Source organism: Chiloscyllium punctatum, chromosome 16 (genome assembly GCF_047496795.1).
Source record: "Chiloscyllium punctatum isolate Juve2018m chromosome 16, sChiPun1.3, whole genome shotgun sequence".
NCBI classification, from domain to species: Eukaryota; Metazoa; Chordata; class Chondrichthyes; order Orectolobiformes; family Hemiscylliidae; genus Chiloscyllium; species Chiloscyllium punctatum.
Window position 1 is genome coordinate 12,026,969 of NC_092754.1, and position 17,684 is coordinate 12,044,652.

Sequence of the window (17,684 nt, forward strand, 5' to 3'; positions counted from 1 at the left end):
GACAATAAATCGATCTATCAATCATCTCAGCTTCATGACATCTCTGCAGTAGTTCCTCAGCCAAGTGTCCAAACCCAATCATCTTCAGTTGCTTCATGAATGACCTTCCCTCCATCAGAAGTGGGGATGTTTGCTGACAATTGCACAATGTTCAGCACAAAATTCATGACTCCTTTGATGCTGAAGCAGGCCAATCCCAAATGTAACAAGAGCTGGACAATATCCACATTTGGGCTGGCAAGTGTCAATAACATTTGCACCACACAAAACTCACTATCCTGAGTTTTCATTTCCAGACATTTCACAAGAACATAAAAACTAGGAACAGGAGTAGGCCATCCGGCCCTTTGAGCCAGCCCTGCCATTCAATAAAATTATGCTTGATCTTTTCGTGACATCAGCTCCACTTACCTGCCCTCTCACTGTAATTCTTAATTCCTTCATTGTTCAAAGAAAATCTACCTTAGCTTTAAAAACACTTCCTGAATTAGCATCAACTACTTCACTGGACAGGGATTTCCATAGATTCACAAGCCTCTGGGTGAAGAGGTTCTTTCTCAACCCATTTTCGCTACCTAATTTACACTTCCTGCTCATCTGACTTTTGGGTGTAGTTCCATCTTGAAACGTTTGGCTACCCTTTTTAATTCTTCCAAAGGAAACACCTTAATTTTTCAAAAGTTATTTTGTACTGCTTCATGAAAACATTATCATCAAATGCAGATGTCTTTTAATATTAGAGATTCAAGATGCAGATTTTTAAGCAGCTTTTGAGAAACAAATTAATTTAGTTCCCTCCAGTTCTGTTGAGCGCCTGTGGCAATGTATCGGCTAAGTTCCCAAACTTGTTATACAAGGTGAGGAGGGGTGTGTCAGAATCCTATTTTTAACTCCCTCTTAGTTGGTTTCAACAAATATGTTCATTAAAAAAAAACTTTTTAGCATGGAGTTCTTCAAATGAACTGTAGTGCTAGTCAAAATTAATAATCAATTGCACCATTTTCTTGAGTAAAAGAAAGAGACATTTTATTATTTATCAACCCAATGAAAAATAATAAAACACGATATCAAGCATGCAAACACGGATATTACTTTTAAAAAGGTGAGAATGTGAGATACAAAAGAAAAGAATAAAAGCTAATACAGGTTAGAATTATTTAGAGACCATGTGGTTTTAAGTTTCACCCTAAGACCCCAGTTGTTTAATTGTTGACTTGAATGCCTAGCAGTTGGAAAATCTGTAGATATCTTTGGGTTTTTGGTGAATAGTTATTAGCCAAGTTCACTGCTTCACTGGTAGTATTTTTGAGATAATGAGGAGGAAACAGGGAGAGAGACCCTTCCAGTTCTTGCTGTTACTAATCCATATTTCTTTCCCTTTCTTATTCAAAAAAAATTCAGCTACTGAAGTGCAATTTCTTTGTTTATTCCTATGTCTAGCTTCATTGTTTTCTTACAAGCTGGATAACCTGCAGGCAGCCAATGATACCTAATATGTTCAACTTATCAGATACATACAAACTGAAACAGAAGATGACAATTTCTTGATGCCGCATCAGTGACTAGTTTAAATATCTTCAGATCAAGCCAATCAATTTATTCAATATTACTTTCCTGAACTTATCTCAATTTGCAGCCATTTTACGTTAGTATTTTAAAATCTTGATAACTCCATTAAGAGTCTCAAGTGTCAAAATCAGATGATTGATGTTGAATATCCATTGTTCACATTTTGCCACTGTTGTGACAATTTTTAAGAAGTCCTTTGGACTATTGTTTTCAGAGAATTTCTGGAAATTTGCAAGACACTGGTGGAGTGTATTAATATTTGTAGCTGTATCCCACACAGAAAGTATTGAAATCCTCTGTTTTGCAAAATGAATATTCTCTCGTCACCTCCCTCTGCATTTTCATGCAGGAGCAAAGAGACTATTCATTGTCAATGTTTTTCTCAAAATAGATGTGTCTTTTGAATACCATCAGTTCTATTTAAAATCAGATTGTAAAACCTCTGTTTGATAAATAGAATGACTGGGTGGCAGAGTAGTTTACTTCAGGAATCTGGTCTCAACTCTACTCAGAATGATTTGATATTGTCTCTTCAGCTGTTTGCTGATTGTGAGATTTCTATATGAAATGAATTTGGACTTTTTCAGCTCAGCTCCTTGGTTGGCAATCCCCTTCAGCACCTCATTTATACTGTGCAAGGGGGAGTCGTATCTGAGTGTATGGGTGACGAGTCTTCACTTGCACTTAAATATCGATGTGGTTCTGCTAACCTAAGGAATAGGCCATATTATTTCAGTAAAGAAGATATGAGTCTGCAAAATAAATGCAGGAGCTCTGAAATTTAGCAAGAAAAGACTTTCCAAAGATGATTTCACACCCAAAATATCAAAACCTATTTTCCCTTTGCAGAGGGTGACTCACTCGCTGTTTGACTCCAGTCTTTCTGTAATTGACTGTGCCACACCTGGCCTGGGATCATTTGGCATTGGCAACAGGTGTCTGATATTAAAACATATCTGATATTCAGCAATGACATATTTTCTCCTCTCAAAGAGTACCTTTCAATTTTTGCTCTCTCTCTGTTGTCCATCAATTTTTCATGCAGGCTATGTGTGTTATATATATGCCCCTTGGAGTACATGATTGTGCGCAATATCTGATTCCTGCTATCCTTTCTGACCATGTGCTTGAGGCTGGACTCTCACCCTGAGAAGGTATGATTGCTACTAATATCTATAATCTAGGTTATCAGGAATGTGAGCAGTTTCATTGTCTATTTTAACTGACCCTGTATAATGGCTCTAAAGACTAAGTTCTTAAGTCTGTAATTTACAGTTAATCCGCCCCTTTACACCTACTGCTGTGAGGTCACTTAATGCCTTTGAAAGTCCAATATCTATTACAGGCCAGAATATGATACATGGTCCATTTAGCAAGTAGCTCTCAGCCAACAAGATGCAGTAACTCATCTGAAATGAGTCAGCAATGGAATGAGACCAGAACTTTGAACTAAAATAGAAATTGTTAAGCTATACCTCAATAAAAGGATGATATCTATTCACGAAAGAAACAAGATACCAGTGAGAAAATACTTCTTCTGTTCACTTTACATTTTAAAGAAATATGTGAACATATCAAAGTGCTGTACAACCAATGAATTATTTTCAAAGTGCACTCACTGTTGTAATAGAGTCATAGAGATGTACAGCACAGACACAGGCCAGAGCAGATATCCCACCTCAATCTCGTCCCACCTGCCAGCACCTGGCCCATATCCCTCCAAATCTAGAATACATAGCAGACAATCGGTGCATAGAAAGATCCCATAGAAAGATCATAATTTGACTTTCTGTTTAACGTTGAAGGCTAAATCTTGGTCAGGACATTGGTGAGAACTGGGCTGATTTGTTGCCCTTTTACGTACATGTAAAGGAGAAGGTGGGGCTTTGGTTTAATATCCTGTCTAGAAATGTCATTTCTGACAGTGCAGCACTTTCTCACGACCTCGTTGGAGCGTCAACCTGAAGTTTGTACTCGTCACTGAATCAAAGTCTCCCTTGTCTTCAAGGCAGCTGTACTGTCATTAAGGCAAAATAGTTCTCCCGACACAAAGAGGAATCCACGTTTCTGTGATTCAATGGGACGGTCTTGGGGCAAGAAATGTTGATTCATCCAGAGCCTAAGGTGACGGTAATGAGGAGTGTGGGCTTTTCTCCAATGATTGATCTACAACAGGCTGAATGGCTTCCATCAGCTCCTATCATGTAATTTTGTATTGGAGTATGGAAATATATAGCATGGAAATAGACCTTTCAGCCCAACTATTTCATGTTGGTCCTCATTCCAGTACGTTCCAATCCAACTTGATTTAACTCTATCAATATAATCTTCCATTCCTTTCCCTGGCATGTGTTAATTCAGCATCTTCTGAATTACTTAATGTTTTTACTTCAAATGCTCCCAGTGGTAGCAACTTCCACACTCTGACTGGCCTCTGGTAAAAGCTTTTTCTTCCAAATTTCCGACTGGATTTACTATCTGCCATCTTACATTTGAGGCCTCCAATTTTGGTCCATTCTCACTCCCAATATGGCGGAAATATTGAATGGAATCTGAGATGGGCCTGTGTGACACCGGCTGCGGCAATATTTCTGGCAGAATTAGGTGAGAAGTTTGGCAAGGCCTATCTCAACGGTGGGAAAAAAATCTCTCATGCATTGGCTAAAGGGCAAGGGGAATTTGAGGAAAATGTAGAGATGGTAAGTGACCTTTTTCCAACATTGCTCTGCATTCCTCCAGAGGGTTGAGACCTGGGAGGCAAACTGAGACCATGCTGGCACAGTCTGGTGTCACGACCTTGCATCTGGTCTTGGGAAAGAGGATGTCAGTACCACCCTGTCCAGCAGGGCATCCTAGACAGTACCTGAAAAGCAGGGGCATCAATGCCCACCTATCTGCTACGCTCAGGGCAAATGTCAGTAACTGTGCAGGTCAGCTTCAGACTGACAGTGTTTGTCTGTGTGCCCAACGGGCTTTCAGAGATGGCACAGGCACTGGAACCTGTCTGAGGATATCTGATGAGTGGAGTAAAGTTCCAAGAGGACGTTGTGAGGTGACCTGACAGAAGTTTATAACATAATGTGAGGTATTGATAGAGCTGATGGTAGTTGTCTTTTTCCCAGGATAGGGAATTCTAAGATTGGGGGCACATTTTAACGTGAGGGGAGAGAGAGGTACAAAGGACGCAAGAGTAAATATTTTTCACAGAAGGTGGTTCACATGTGGAATGAAATTCCTGAGGAAGTGGTGAATGCCAGTACAATTACAACGTTTAAAAGACATTTGGATAAGTACGTGAATAGGAAAGATTTGGAGGGAGATGGGCCAGGAGCAGGCAGGTGGGACTAATTTAGTTTGGGATTAGGTTCGGAATGGACTGGTTGAACCGAAGGGTCTGTTTATGTGCTGTATGACTCTGTGAAAGGTCAGCATTAAGGTTGGAATAGAATTGGATCTGAGAGTCACCACTGAAGTGAGTTAATGAGGTGAATGTGGTGAGATAGGGTAAGAGATGTTGCTTGGTCTAGCTGCCAGAATCCCTCCAAAAGAAAAACTGGGGGCAGCTCCCATTAAAGCCAAGAAGAAACTTAAGATTCAGCTCACCTAATACTCCATATTAAAGCATTTCTGAATCACAGCGCTCTACCATCCTAAAGGATGCCCTGATTGGATGAAGATACAGTGGGCAGGCAGGATGCTGAGGTGGAAACGTGGGGGAATGGGTGTACAATTCAGAGCTTCGTTCATCAAATGCCTCGTCCTGTCCTGAGGAATGGTAGCAGGTTTCCGGAAACAATATTGAACAGTAAGTTGACAGGGAAAAGCCCTGCGAGCACTCAACCGGTTTCATGAGCATGCGCTAAATAAGATTTAAGGAATGTCAAAGGCGGGGGGGGGAGGGGGAGGGGGAGGAGGTGAAGTGGGGAATGAAACTGCCCTCAGATCTTCACTCTTCCCTTGTCGTGACTCTACAGTCTTGCGGATCTGTAACTGCAAGCAAGCAGTCATTACCACAGCACAACAGTTTTGAGGGCAGCAGAACATAAGTTGTGAGGACAAGGGGGAACCACACATTTCCATTGGGACCTTTATCCGGATACTGTACGCGGCTGTGGATAGTCGCTGAGCTGTCTCCCGATGCTCAGTAACACGGTGCGTGTGTAGATTGGTTCCAGCGAGTTAACACTTAACCTCTGTGTCCATCCCCTTGAGCGCCGTTCTCCACAGGGCTCAACATTTTGGATATCTGCGATTTCTTACCTGCAGCGGATGAGGGCGAATTCGTGCAGGGGGCTTGGTGAGCGTGTCGGGTTGGAGGTCTGCGTGAGCTGAGCGAACTCTCTAGAGGTATCTGAGATGTTCGTGTTTTCATTTAAAATGTCTAACATTTCGCTTCTCTTTTTTAATATAATCGTTGTGCGGAACTATTGGTACCGAGGGGGGCTCGTCATTTCCAAGTTCTGGAAATTGAAATGATTAAAAATGTTGGAAAAATGACCTCGATTTTGCGGTTAAGGTTTCGAAATCGACAGATTTGAGATAGTTTTGAGAGATAATTGACCCTTTCCAAAAATATATTGTAATGCAAAGTTGATTCAGCAAATTACATACAAGATCTGATCTGTGCTGTAATGGGTTGTTAGAGAGATTTATACAATATCTCGAAATATCAGACCTTGCTGATTAATGACCATCACAGCAAACAATTGCAATTTACAAGGTAGCAATAATTGTTGAACAGAACATCGTGTGAAGTTGATGCAATGTTCAAATGTTCATGCTTTTCGAAATGCAGTGAGTCTTCCTGTTTGGTGATTATTGTTCCCCACGATTTATGATTTCATTTTCTGTGTTATTTTGCCCCTTGAACTCCGCAGCCTTCTGAAATAACAAGAAATGAACTGGATCCGTTCACTCGATCCTCCTTCCACTGGCGCGTCCCCGAGCTTGTGAACGCGCGTTAAACTTGGAGGCGCGCCCCCCGGATTGGCCCCGGCTCGTTGCCTTCGGGTCCGCGCTCTGTCTGATTGATAACAACGTAACAGCCCATAGCCCAACCCCACCAACAACCATACCCACTCCCCACCTCACCAATGCCCCCTTTCATTCTTCTCAAATCCCCCACTCTCGCCATCCCCCTTTACTATCTGCACCCCCATTCCCCTTAAATACCCCCACTTCCACCCAGCTCCACCACTAACCCCACTTCCCTTCCCCTCCCACTCCTACTTGCCCCCACTCCCTCCCATTCAACCCCCACTCTCACCCCACTCACCATTCACCCACTCCCCCTACACTTCCCACTCCACTCTTCCCCCACTCTCACTTTCCCACTCCCACTACCCCTCCCCCTCCCACAATCGCCCCCCTCCCACAATCGCCCCACACCCCCAATCCCCTCCACTCCCTCTCTCACAACTCCACTTCCCCCCTCCCCAATACTACCCCTACCATTCCTCTCCAGAGATCAGGGCATGATGCATGAAGTTTCTGGTACTGCTGTGATGTCCCTACGCCCAAGTTCCATCACTGCACCACCACAACCTATCCCTTGGTTGTGGGCCCTCCATCACTCGAAACATCTGTACATCAGGAAAGACCTTTACTTTTTGTCCATTCCGCTCCAGTTTTGGTCCTTAAATTATTGCATTTGTTATAACTTTCACCAAAAAATGCGATGGGTTTATGAGATGATACCCATTGTCATTTAGTTGCATTGCTGAAAGGAAGCTGAATTCTTTCAACTGGGTGGAAGTTGCTGGTGAATAATGCATGCATGTGCATTCAGAAATTTATAATCAAATTTGTTGATTGCTTCATTATAACAGAACTGCTGCTGCTGAGGTTAATGCCTCCCAGCCTAAACACTCCACATCAATCTCACCCTGCATTTGACGATTTCTACCTTCAAAAGGTCCACTTTTCTCTGCTCACTCCATCGCACCCAATTTTGCCACACATATCTTGGTTACATCCAATCTGTATTCCTGAGTTCCATATTCCACAGCCAATCCAAACTCACCCAGACCACTCTCACCCACACCCTTGAGTACTAAGGCTGCTAATTCACCAACTCATACCACTGTCCTCTATAAGAGCCTATCCATCAAGACACTGATTTTGAAATTCTTGCCTGCAAGTTCCTAATCCTGCCTGACCTTAACATGCAGCCTCTACGTCCCTGATTGCACCATTCTCATCAGTCTTTAGTACTTTGGAACCCCAACCACTCAACATCACTGTGATACCAGAGACTTTGTACACTGTTCTCTGGTCTCTAGATCCTTGCGGTCTCACCATGTGCTTTCAAAATCCTTCTCATAGCCTGTGTCTTCAAACATATATTTGGTTACCATTCCTTACCACCTAATTGCTTTGTGATGCATCTTGATTTCCTTTTCTTAATTAAAGTAATTTCATTGCACCTACCAATGCATGCATATTAAAGTTATATTTCTCAATGCACTTAATACTGAAGTTAATATATTCATGTGCATTTGGCACTGAATCAATAGCTCCCTGTCTGTGCGACATTGAACTAAAACCTCCCAGTGTATTGGGCGTTGAAGTTAATAACCCCCAATGCACGGGCTACTGAGATTAACATATCCCAGTGTGGCAGACTGAAGTTAACTCTTGCTGGTGCAGTAGAAATCAAAGGTAGTACCCAGTTCTCAAATCAGTGTCTCCCTGTCCATTAGAACAGAAGTTAATTCATCACAGAACAATGGGTATTGTGGTTAAGGCTTTGTAGTTGGATGTATCATTTGTCACACCCAATGGGTTGGGCATAAACCTTCTGGCAATTAGCCTTTTTAACATTTGGAGGCATCTTAAGTGTACAATACAATTTTGTAATGAGAACCTTGGGTGATTGGTTAAGTTCTGCAGTCACTGCAGGTGAGAAGAACAAAAGAGAAGAAAAGAAAAAGACAAATGGGCGGTGCTGTATTTTGAAAAGGCAAATCTTAGCAGGACTTGTACACTTAATAGTAAGGTCCTGGGAGTGTTGTTGAACAAAGAGACCTTGGAGTGCAGGTTCATTGTTTCTTGAAAGTGCGGTGATAGGTAGATAGGATAGTGAAGAGGGTGTTTGGTATGCTTTCCTTTATTGGTCAGAGCATTGAGTATAGGAGTTGGGAGGTCATGTTTCGGCTATACAGGACATTGGTTAGGCCACTTTTGGAATTTTGTGCAATTCTGGTCTCCTTCCTATCAGAAAGATGTTGTGAAACTTGAAAGGGTTCAGAAAAGATTTGCAAGGATGTTGCCAGGGTTTGAGCATTTGGGCTATAGGGAGAGGCTGAATAGCCTGAGGTTGTTTTATCTGGAGCGCAACGGTTGAGGGATGACCTTGTAGAGGTTTATGAAATTGTCTATTTCATAATTTCCTATCCGTGGGATAGGAAAAATAGACAGGGTCTTTTCCCTGGGGAGAGGGAATCCTAAACTAGAGGATATAGGTTTAGGGTTGGAAAGCATTAAAAGGAACCTAAGGGGCAACTTTTTCACACAGAGGGTGGTGCATATATGGATTGAGCTGCCAGCGGAAGCGGTGGAGGCTGGTACAATTACAGCATTTAAAAGGCATCTGGAGGGGTACATGAATAGGAAGAGTTTAGAGGGATATGGACCACGTGCTGACAAATGACTAGATTACATTAGATATCCGATCGGCATGGACAATTTAGACCAAAGGATATGTTTCTATGCTGTACATCTCTGTGACTCGATAACAAAGTAGTCACAAGGTAAGTAACGTTAAGCTTGGATTTTACTTCAGAAGATCAATAATATTGAAACAGTTAAGGGTGTTCAGTGGAAATGAACAGAAGATGATACAATAGAAGATGATACAATGCTCTAATTCTTTGAGGAATCAAGGAGGTTAATAGGTGGATAGGCCACTATTTATACTTCCTACAGGATTAATATTAAGTTTGGGAGATATCTCACTCAATCATTTTGAGTTTTCAAGGGTGAGGATTGCAGTGGAGTTGGGAGGTAAAAACAGAAAGAGGAAATTGAATCATTGCTTGGCAAACCCTTGCTTGAAGTTGGTGCATTGAACTCCACAGAACTCGGGGTGATGTGTTATTGTGTGAACAGCTGTGTTTCAATGCGGAACGTGCCAGCCAGGAAACACCTGCTTGGTTGGCTGGTAGGAGCCACTTGACAGGTTGCATTAGTCATTGTCACTGGGACAATACTAGCGTTGCCTTGAGAGCACATTATGAAAAAAAACTGAATAGAATACTTACTGATGTAAAAGATAATATGTAAACTGCAATGAATAACATTTGAGATGTACATGATGGCATACTGTACAAAGTGGAGAAAGTAACTCCTTGAGGTATTTTTAGGAAAGGTGCTTAGTGATACACCTTTGTCAAAAACCACTCCAGTTTTATTTCCTACTCTTTCATGGGTCGTGGACATCATTAATGAAGCCTGCATTTTTTGCCTATTCCTAGTAGCACTTGAACTGAGTGACTTCCCAGGCTATTTCAGAAGGTATTTAAAAGTCAAATGCAATACCTTGTGGCTGGACTGTCAGGTAGGGCTACTCAGGTAAAGTTGACAGAATTCTTTCACATTCGGAAACAAGATGAGTTTTTATAACAAACAATGATAGTTGCCAGTGACCACCATTACTGAAAATACCTTTATGTTCCAGATTTATTATTAATTGCATTTAAATTCCAAGAGCTTCTATGGGGTATTGACTTGGAATCTTGAATTATTAGTCCAGAGATGTTACTATTACCCCACCATCTTCCCATAACATGCGATATGAGTTGCTCAGAGTAGCCCTCTCTGCACTCGGACCATCACTGTATATAAGTGGATTCAGTGCCCCTCACTATAAGATGCTTACTGTCTGCCTGTTTAATCTTGTTTCTCACAAGCTGTATATCGATTTTATCGTCAACAGCTTGGCTGAGATTAGCATTTCAGAGTGTATCTCTGGAGACAAGTGCACATCTTCAGCACTTTAACTCACAGCATTATTGGTTGGTTTATCTGGCTGAGTTCCAGAGGATAGAGTGTTGAATGGGTGGATCTGTGCAGTTAGCTGATTGATCAGCTATTGCAGTAGCTGCTGATTTTGTCAAGGTGAAGAAGCAACTGAGCATTCCTGAACAAAAATCAGACAAGGAACCTATTTCAGTGAATAGTATACACTCCTCATCTGGGGAATTTCAGTTATTGTCAATTACTATAGCTACCAGTGCAACCTCTTCTATTATGTTGGATAATTGAAATCCCATTGTGAACTGCTCAATGTATCCCTCTCTGGATAAATGACATGACATTGCATGCACTACTTAGGGGATCCTTAATTCTGTCTATTACTGGATATTGCATGCCCTACTCAGGAGATTCCTTATTCTGTCAACTGATTGTTTGCTTTGCTTCCTGTATTTCACCGGAAAAGCTGTGTCTATTGTTGGTTGGACTGACAGACTACTTATGATGGTGGAGGCCATTTGCCTTGATATTTAAGTTTGAGGTTGTTTTAATGTGTCCAGTTCTGATGACCAGGAAACAAAGCAAACAATCAGTTGATAGATGCTGTGAAGAGAAAAGGCATATCAACTGTGAGGGGTCGGATTCATGAGAAAATGAAGACTATCTTGGTAGCTTTTCCTAGAGAGAAGGAATTTATCACGTGATCTTGTATAGGTAAATAAGTTAGCTAAGGGATGGAGAAAATAAAGGCAGAATTTTACATTGCATTAAATTGCAGGAGTAGAATAAGGGAACAAAGTCTCAAATCAGAAAGCATTAGAATTGATAATAGGAAATCCTGATATCAATAAGTGATCAACAATATTGAATTAAACCCTCAGCTCATGCTGTGGAGACAATAATCCAGAATAATTGAAGGAACATTTGACTGCTGTGGTGGGGCACATTGTTCTGGTTAGATGAATTAAGATGTACAAATGGCCTTCCTATCCTAAAAGATCCCATGAACAGCAGCTTTTAAGAGCAGCGCTGTTAATACTGGCACCTTGAAAATGAGATTTGAGGTTGAGTAACTTTCTATTGACAGTGCCCTGTTTAAAAGTGCTGTTTGGGGAAAGCTGTTTTGCCGATTCCCATGAGAGGTCAGCACTAGTTCTAGTCTCAGTAGAGAGCTTTTGAATGAGCACTATGTTCTGGGAAAGCCCTACCACCATTACGGTCTCTTATAGCTAGGAATAAATATCACCACAGTCTATACAGGTCCACTATTCACTTGAGATTGTGATCCTAATTTTGAAGGGCCAGAGACTAATATCTCCTGTAAAAGAAAATGCTTATAGATTTTAATTTCTGTTAAAATAAACACTGCATCAGTGGAGAACTCTTTACAAGGCGGGAAATAATTTTATTTATTTTAGTTTTAGCTAGAATGTTATAATCTCAGTTGGTAGTGCCCTGAACAAGTCAGATTCCAGGATGATTCTTGGCTTGAAACATCATATGTTTAATTAATTTTTTTTCGTTGGTTAAAATAATGGTTAGTCACTGAAACATATTCATTTGAAGCTGCAAATGTTCTTTAATAACAGAACATAAGTTTATTGCACCAAAAGTAGAAAGCAAACGATACAAATTTAGAAGACAGTTTCGGAAGAATTAGGGATATGAGCTCATCTCCAACTGAAATCTTCATCCATGCTTTTATTAGCATTAAACTTGATTATTCCAATCAGTTCCTGGTCACCCTGGCTGTCCATAACCTAATTTGTTGCCAAGCCTCTTTGCTCACTGATCTACATTAGCCCCAGTGAAGCAATACATTGATTTTAAAATTCATAATGAATTCTTGTATGTCCTCAGCTCCTCTCTCTCATCTTCAGCCCTGCAACCTATCAAGATGTTAGACTCATAAAATATATAATGTGGAGATGCCGGTGTTGGACTGGGGTGGATAAAGTCAGAAGTGACACAACACCAGGATATAGTGCAGCAGGTTTATTTGAAATCACAAGCTTTCGGAGCAGTACTGCTTTGTCAGGATTTCAGCTGATGAAGGAGCAGCACACCAAAGCCTGTGATTTCAAACAAACCTGTTGGACTATAACCTGGTGTCATGTGACTTTTGACTTTATAGCCTTTTGAGTATCCCTCATTTTATTTGTACCACTATCGGCAGCTGCACTTCCATTGCAAAGATCTGAAACTCTGCAATTTACTTTACAAACCTGTGCACCTTTATTTCTCTTTCTTCCTTTTAAGATGACCCTTAAAGTCCCATGCCTTACAAAGATATTGTTCAACTGCCTTAATACCTTATTTTTTCAATCCAGTGTTAAATTTTGATGGTGCACATTCTTGTGAAATGTCTGAGGATGTTTTAATGTTACAGGCACTAATGCTGTTATGTAAGTGGGGAGGGTGATTCATGCTCATGATAGTCCACAGGAAGAGGACAGGAACAGGACGTCTCAGGTGTAGAAAAGGAACTGTTAGGCGTCCCTAGGTTAATGGGGGCGTTTATCGGGAGCAACGGATACAGTAAATGACGTGTGTGGAAGTGCAGGTGAAGTGGGGAGTTTGGATGCTTACTTGCAGAGTGCTTCAGAGAACCCGCACCAGTCAACCCCACCGCCCCATGGCCGAACATTTCAACTCCTCCTCCCGCTCTGCCGAGGACATGTAGGTCCTGGGCCTCCTCCTTCTCCACTCCCATACCACCCAATGCCTGGAGGAAGAATGCCTCACCTTCCGCCTTGGGGCCCTCCAACCCCATGGCATCAATGTAGATTTCACCAGTTTCCTCATTTCGCCTCCCTCACCTTACCTCAGTTCCAAACTTCCAGTTCAACATTGTCCTCATGACCTGTCCCACCTGTCAATCTTCTTTCTTAGCTATCTGCTGCACCCTCCTCTCCGACCACCTTTACCCCCACCTCCATCCACCTGTTGCACTCTCAGCTACCTTCTCCCCAGCCCCATATCCCTCCCATTTATCTCTCCATCCCAGAGGCTCCCAGCCTCATTCCTGATGAAGGCCTTTTGCCCAAAACGTTGATTTTCCTGCTTCTCGGATCCTGCCTGACCTGCTGTGCTTTTCCAGCACCACTCTAATCTTGTCCCTAGATTAAGTCAGTCATGAATTCCTACTGGTCAACTACAGAATCACATTAGCTTAGGCATAGTAATGGTCAGATTCTCCTCTTGAGTGATTCCAGGTCTCCAAAGTTGACAACTATCAAGAATTACATCTTTATTTATGAAGTATTGTCATCATTTACACATATTGTGGAATAATGCCTGGGGGATGGGGAAAAAAGAAAGATTTGCATTTATTTAGCACCTTTCACAAGCTCCAGACTCCTCAAAGTGCTTTATAGATATCTTTTGAAATGTAGTCACTGTTGTAGTCTTGGAAGAATTGCAGTCAAATTGCTAATGTTAAAGTTCCTTAAACAGCAATGTGACAATGCTCCGAAAGCTGTTTTAAAGGGATGTAAGAAGATTTCAGTGATAAATCTGCCCTTTTACAAAAAGAAATGATCACTGTTGACACTTTCCTAGCAAGCTACAGTTATTTTGTCTCCCTGATCCCTGTTGACATCCTGGTCCATATGTTATTCTTAGCTGAAGTGGTGGGAGAACTGACCTTTTCTCAGCCCTATCAGCCAGTGCCAACTGCGGTGCCACGTGCTTGGAGGTATACAAGAATAGCTGTGGCTAACTGATGACAAAAACATTACAGCACAGCAAGACTCCATTTGGTTTTGAAGAGACAGTCCAGCCCTTGACTTTCCCCTTGTACAATTTTCCAAAAAATGCCATTTTAAAATGTTTATTCTTTTAAATTTCAAAAATGATTTGACTGCTGTTTCTAACACTGATTCATGTAGGGCATTCATACATTCATAACTCTCTGTATAAAAGAACAGTTGCCATTTCTCCCTTTATTCCTCAATTGATCTCCTCCAAGTAACAGCGTGTTAATCAGCGGAAATAGTTTCTTTTGATTTTGCCTGATTAGAGCTCTTAATGATTCTGATCACTCTTATCAGACTACTTCTAATTTTCCCTTTCCTAATATGAAGGATCTCAGTTTCTCCAGTCTCTTCTCATAGCTAAACCCTCTCATCTAGGGATATAAGAGCAGGAGGGGTAATTCAGCTCCTTTATCCTGTTCCACCATTCAATTAGATTGTGATTAATCTGCATCTTAACTCCACCACCTGGAATATTGAATGCGAATCCTGGATTAATTAAGAAAGGATATATTTGACATAGAGGGAGTGCAGCAACAGGGCTGTCATATGAGGAGAGATTGGTTTGACTTGACACGTATTCACTGGAGTCGAGAAGGATGAGAGGGGATCTAATTGAACCATATAAAATTCTAACAGGGTTAGACAGACTTGATGCAGGAAAGATCTGACCCTATTTGGGGAGTCTAGAACAAGGACTTGAGATATGGGATAGACCACGTGGACTGAGATGAGAAAATATTTCTTCATTCAAAGGATAATAAACCTGTGGAATTCTTGACCATAGAAGGCTGTGGAAGCTGAGTTACTGAATATATTCAAGAAGTAGATAGATAAATATTTAGATTTTAAAGGCATTGAGGAATATATGGAGAAAGCAGAAAGATGGCATTGAGACAGAGAATCACCCATGAATGTATTGAAGAGCAGAACGGGCTGAATGGCCTACTCCTGATCCCAGTTTCAATGTTTCTTAGCTGCCTCGGTTTTACTTTCATTACTATACTCATCAACTAAGAAAATATCAGTTTTAGTTTTGAAACTTTGAATAGATTGACCTTCAATACTTCTTTGTGGATGTAGACATTTCCACTGCCTTTTGGGTGAAGAGACATTTCAAAACATTTAAAGTATTTGAACAGCTTTGCACTGATTTAAAGGTTATGTTGCAAGGACACCCTCTCTTTGTCTCTCTCTCCCTCTCTCTATCTGTGCATGTCATCAACCCCTTTAATCATATCAACACATTACTTGGATCAAAATAGATTGCTGGAGAAACTCAGCAGATCTGGAAATGCAGTTAGAGTCATAGAGATGTACAGCATGGAAACAGACCCTTCGGTCCAACCCGTCCATGCCGACCAGATAACCCGAACCCAATCTAGTCCCACCTGCCAGCACCCGGCCCATATCCTTCCAAACCCTTCCTATTCATATACCCATCCAAATGCCACTTCAATGTTGCAATTGTATCAGCCTTCACCACTTCCTCTGGCAGCTCATTCCATACATGTACCACCCTCTGTGTGAAAAAGTTGCCCCTTAGGTCTCTTTTCTCTCTTTCCCCTCCCACCCTAAACCTAAGCCCTCTTAATTTATGGACTCCCCAACCCCAGGGGAAAGACTTTGTTTATTTACCCTATCCATACCACTCATAATTTTGTAAATCTCTATAAGGTCACCCCTCAGCCTCCGACGCTCCAGGGAAAACAGCCCCAGCCTGTTCAGCCTCTCCCTGTAGCTCAAATCCTCCAATTCTGGCAACATCCTTGTAAATCTTTTCTGAATCCTTTCAAGTTTCACAACATCTTTCCGATAGGAAGGAGACCAGAACTGCCACGTAATATTCCAACAGTGGCCTAACCAATGTCCTGTACAGCCGCAACATGACCTCCCAGCTCCTGTACTCAATACTCTGACCAATAAAGGAAAGCATACCAAACGCCTTCTTCACTATCCTATCTACCAGCAACTCCACTTTCAAGGAGCTATGAACCTGCACTCCAAGGTCTCTTTGTTCAGCAGCACTCCCTAAGGCCTTACCATTAAGTGTATAAGTCCTGCTAAGGTTTGCTTTCCCACAATGCAGCACCTCACATTTATCTGAATTAAACTCCATCTGCCACTATAGCTTTGGGTTCAGTTACCCTTCTTCAAAATCATATTCACTCCACTTTCAGTCCACAGATGCTACCAAACCTGCCGAGTTTCTCCAGCAGTTTCTGTTTTTGTTTCAGATTTGGATGTGTTTTTAAACATTAATTAGATCACTGCTTAATCTTCTAGATTTAAGTGAATACAGTTCAACTCCATGCAATGATAATTTAAACTGGGTAACCCAGGTATAATGTCTTTTTATTCTTTTGTGAGTTATGAGCATTGCTGGTAAGGCCAGCATTTGAAGTCAATTCCTAATTGCCCCTGAAGGCAAAGACATCTTGATTTATTATCCTTGTCATCTTTCCTGAAGCAGGGTACCCAACTAGCTCTTTCCTTTCGCCTGTGGAAAACAGCTGGAAGCTCACAAGAAAATCAGATAAAAGTTCAAATCCTTCAGAGCAGTGTATTGGAACTCTGGTTCTGTGCTTCAGTGTCTGAATGCAACTGCTCATTTATTCTACAAGTTTTTGATCTTTGTGTACTCCTCCATCTTTGGATTCTTGAGGACCTTTTAATAATTTAAAAATTGCGAGCTGTACCTTCAGCCACCAAGTCCAAAGGCCTGGAATCCCCTCCTTTAACCTCCTTAAGGATGGCACAGTGGCTCAGCGGTTAGCACTGCTGCCTCACAGCACCAGGGACCTGGGATCAATTTCACCCTCAGGCAACTGCCTGTGTGGAGTTTGCACATTCTCCCTGTGTCTGTGTGGGTTTCGTCTCACAGTCCAAAGATGTGCAGGCTCGATGGATTGGCCATGGGAAATGCAGGGATAGGGTAGGGGGGTAGCGTGGGATGGTCCTCAGAACGTGGGTGTGGATTTGCTGGGCTGATTGGCCTGATTCGACACTGTAGAGATTTTATGATTCTCTCCACTTCTCCCTTTCCCTTTCAACATATGACCTATCACCTATACCCAACTGTTTGCTGACTGCTGTAATGTTGCCCGGTGTAGCTTGTGTCACATTTTCCATGATAACGCACTGGTGAGGTGTCTTGAGGACATTTTGTTATGTTAAATACAAATTGTTATTGTTCAGATGGTTATAAATCTGATGGATTTGCATTAGGTTGCAGACAATTCGAGAATGGATGCTCTTCTTGCATTTTACATTATTCCACATGATTGAGTTCAAGGACACTATTTGCTTTTATTGGAATAAAGCATTCAATGAGAACAATGATTAACCATAACCACACAGATACAATGAAAACCATTACTACGAATA

General features: G+C 41.6%; 1 protein-coding gene across 4 annotated transcripts in view; it reads left to right on the forward strand.

The window, feature by feature from the left end:
• Nucleotides 1-2,697: 2,697 nt before the first annotated feature.
• Nucleotides 2,698-17,684, forward strand: part of gpr153 (G protein-coupled receptor 153) — a 95,108-nt gene continuing 80,121 nt past the window's right edge. Inside the window, exon 1 of one of the 4 annotated variants that reach the window (XM_072586232.1) lies at nucleotides 2,698-2,723. The gene's annotated coding sequence lies outside the window, so the exon portion shown is untranslated. Of the gene's footprint in view, nucleotides 2,724-5,266; nucleotides 5,375-5,480; nucleotides 5,917-17,684 lie in introns of those variants that run through there. The other 3 variants (XM_072586230.1, XM_072586228.1, XM_072586229.1) reach the window with 3 other exon arrangements.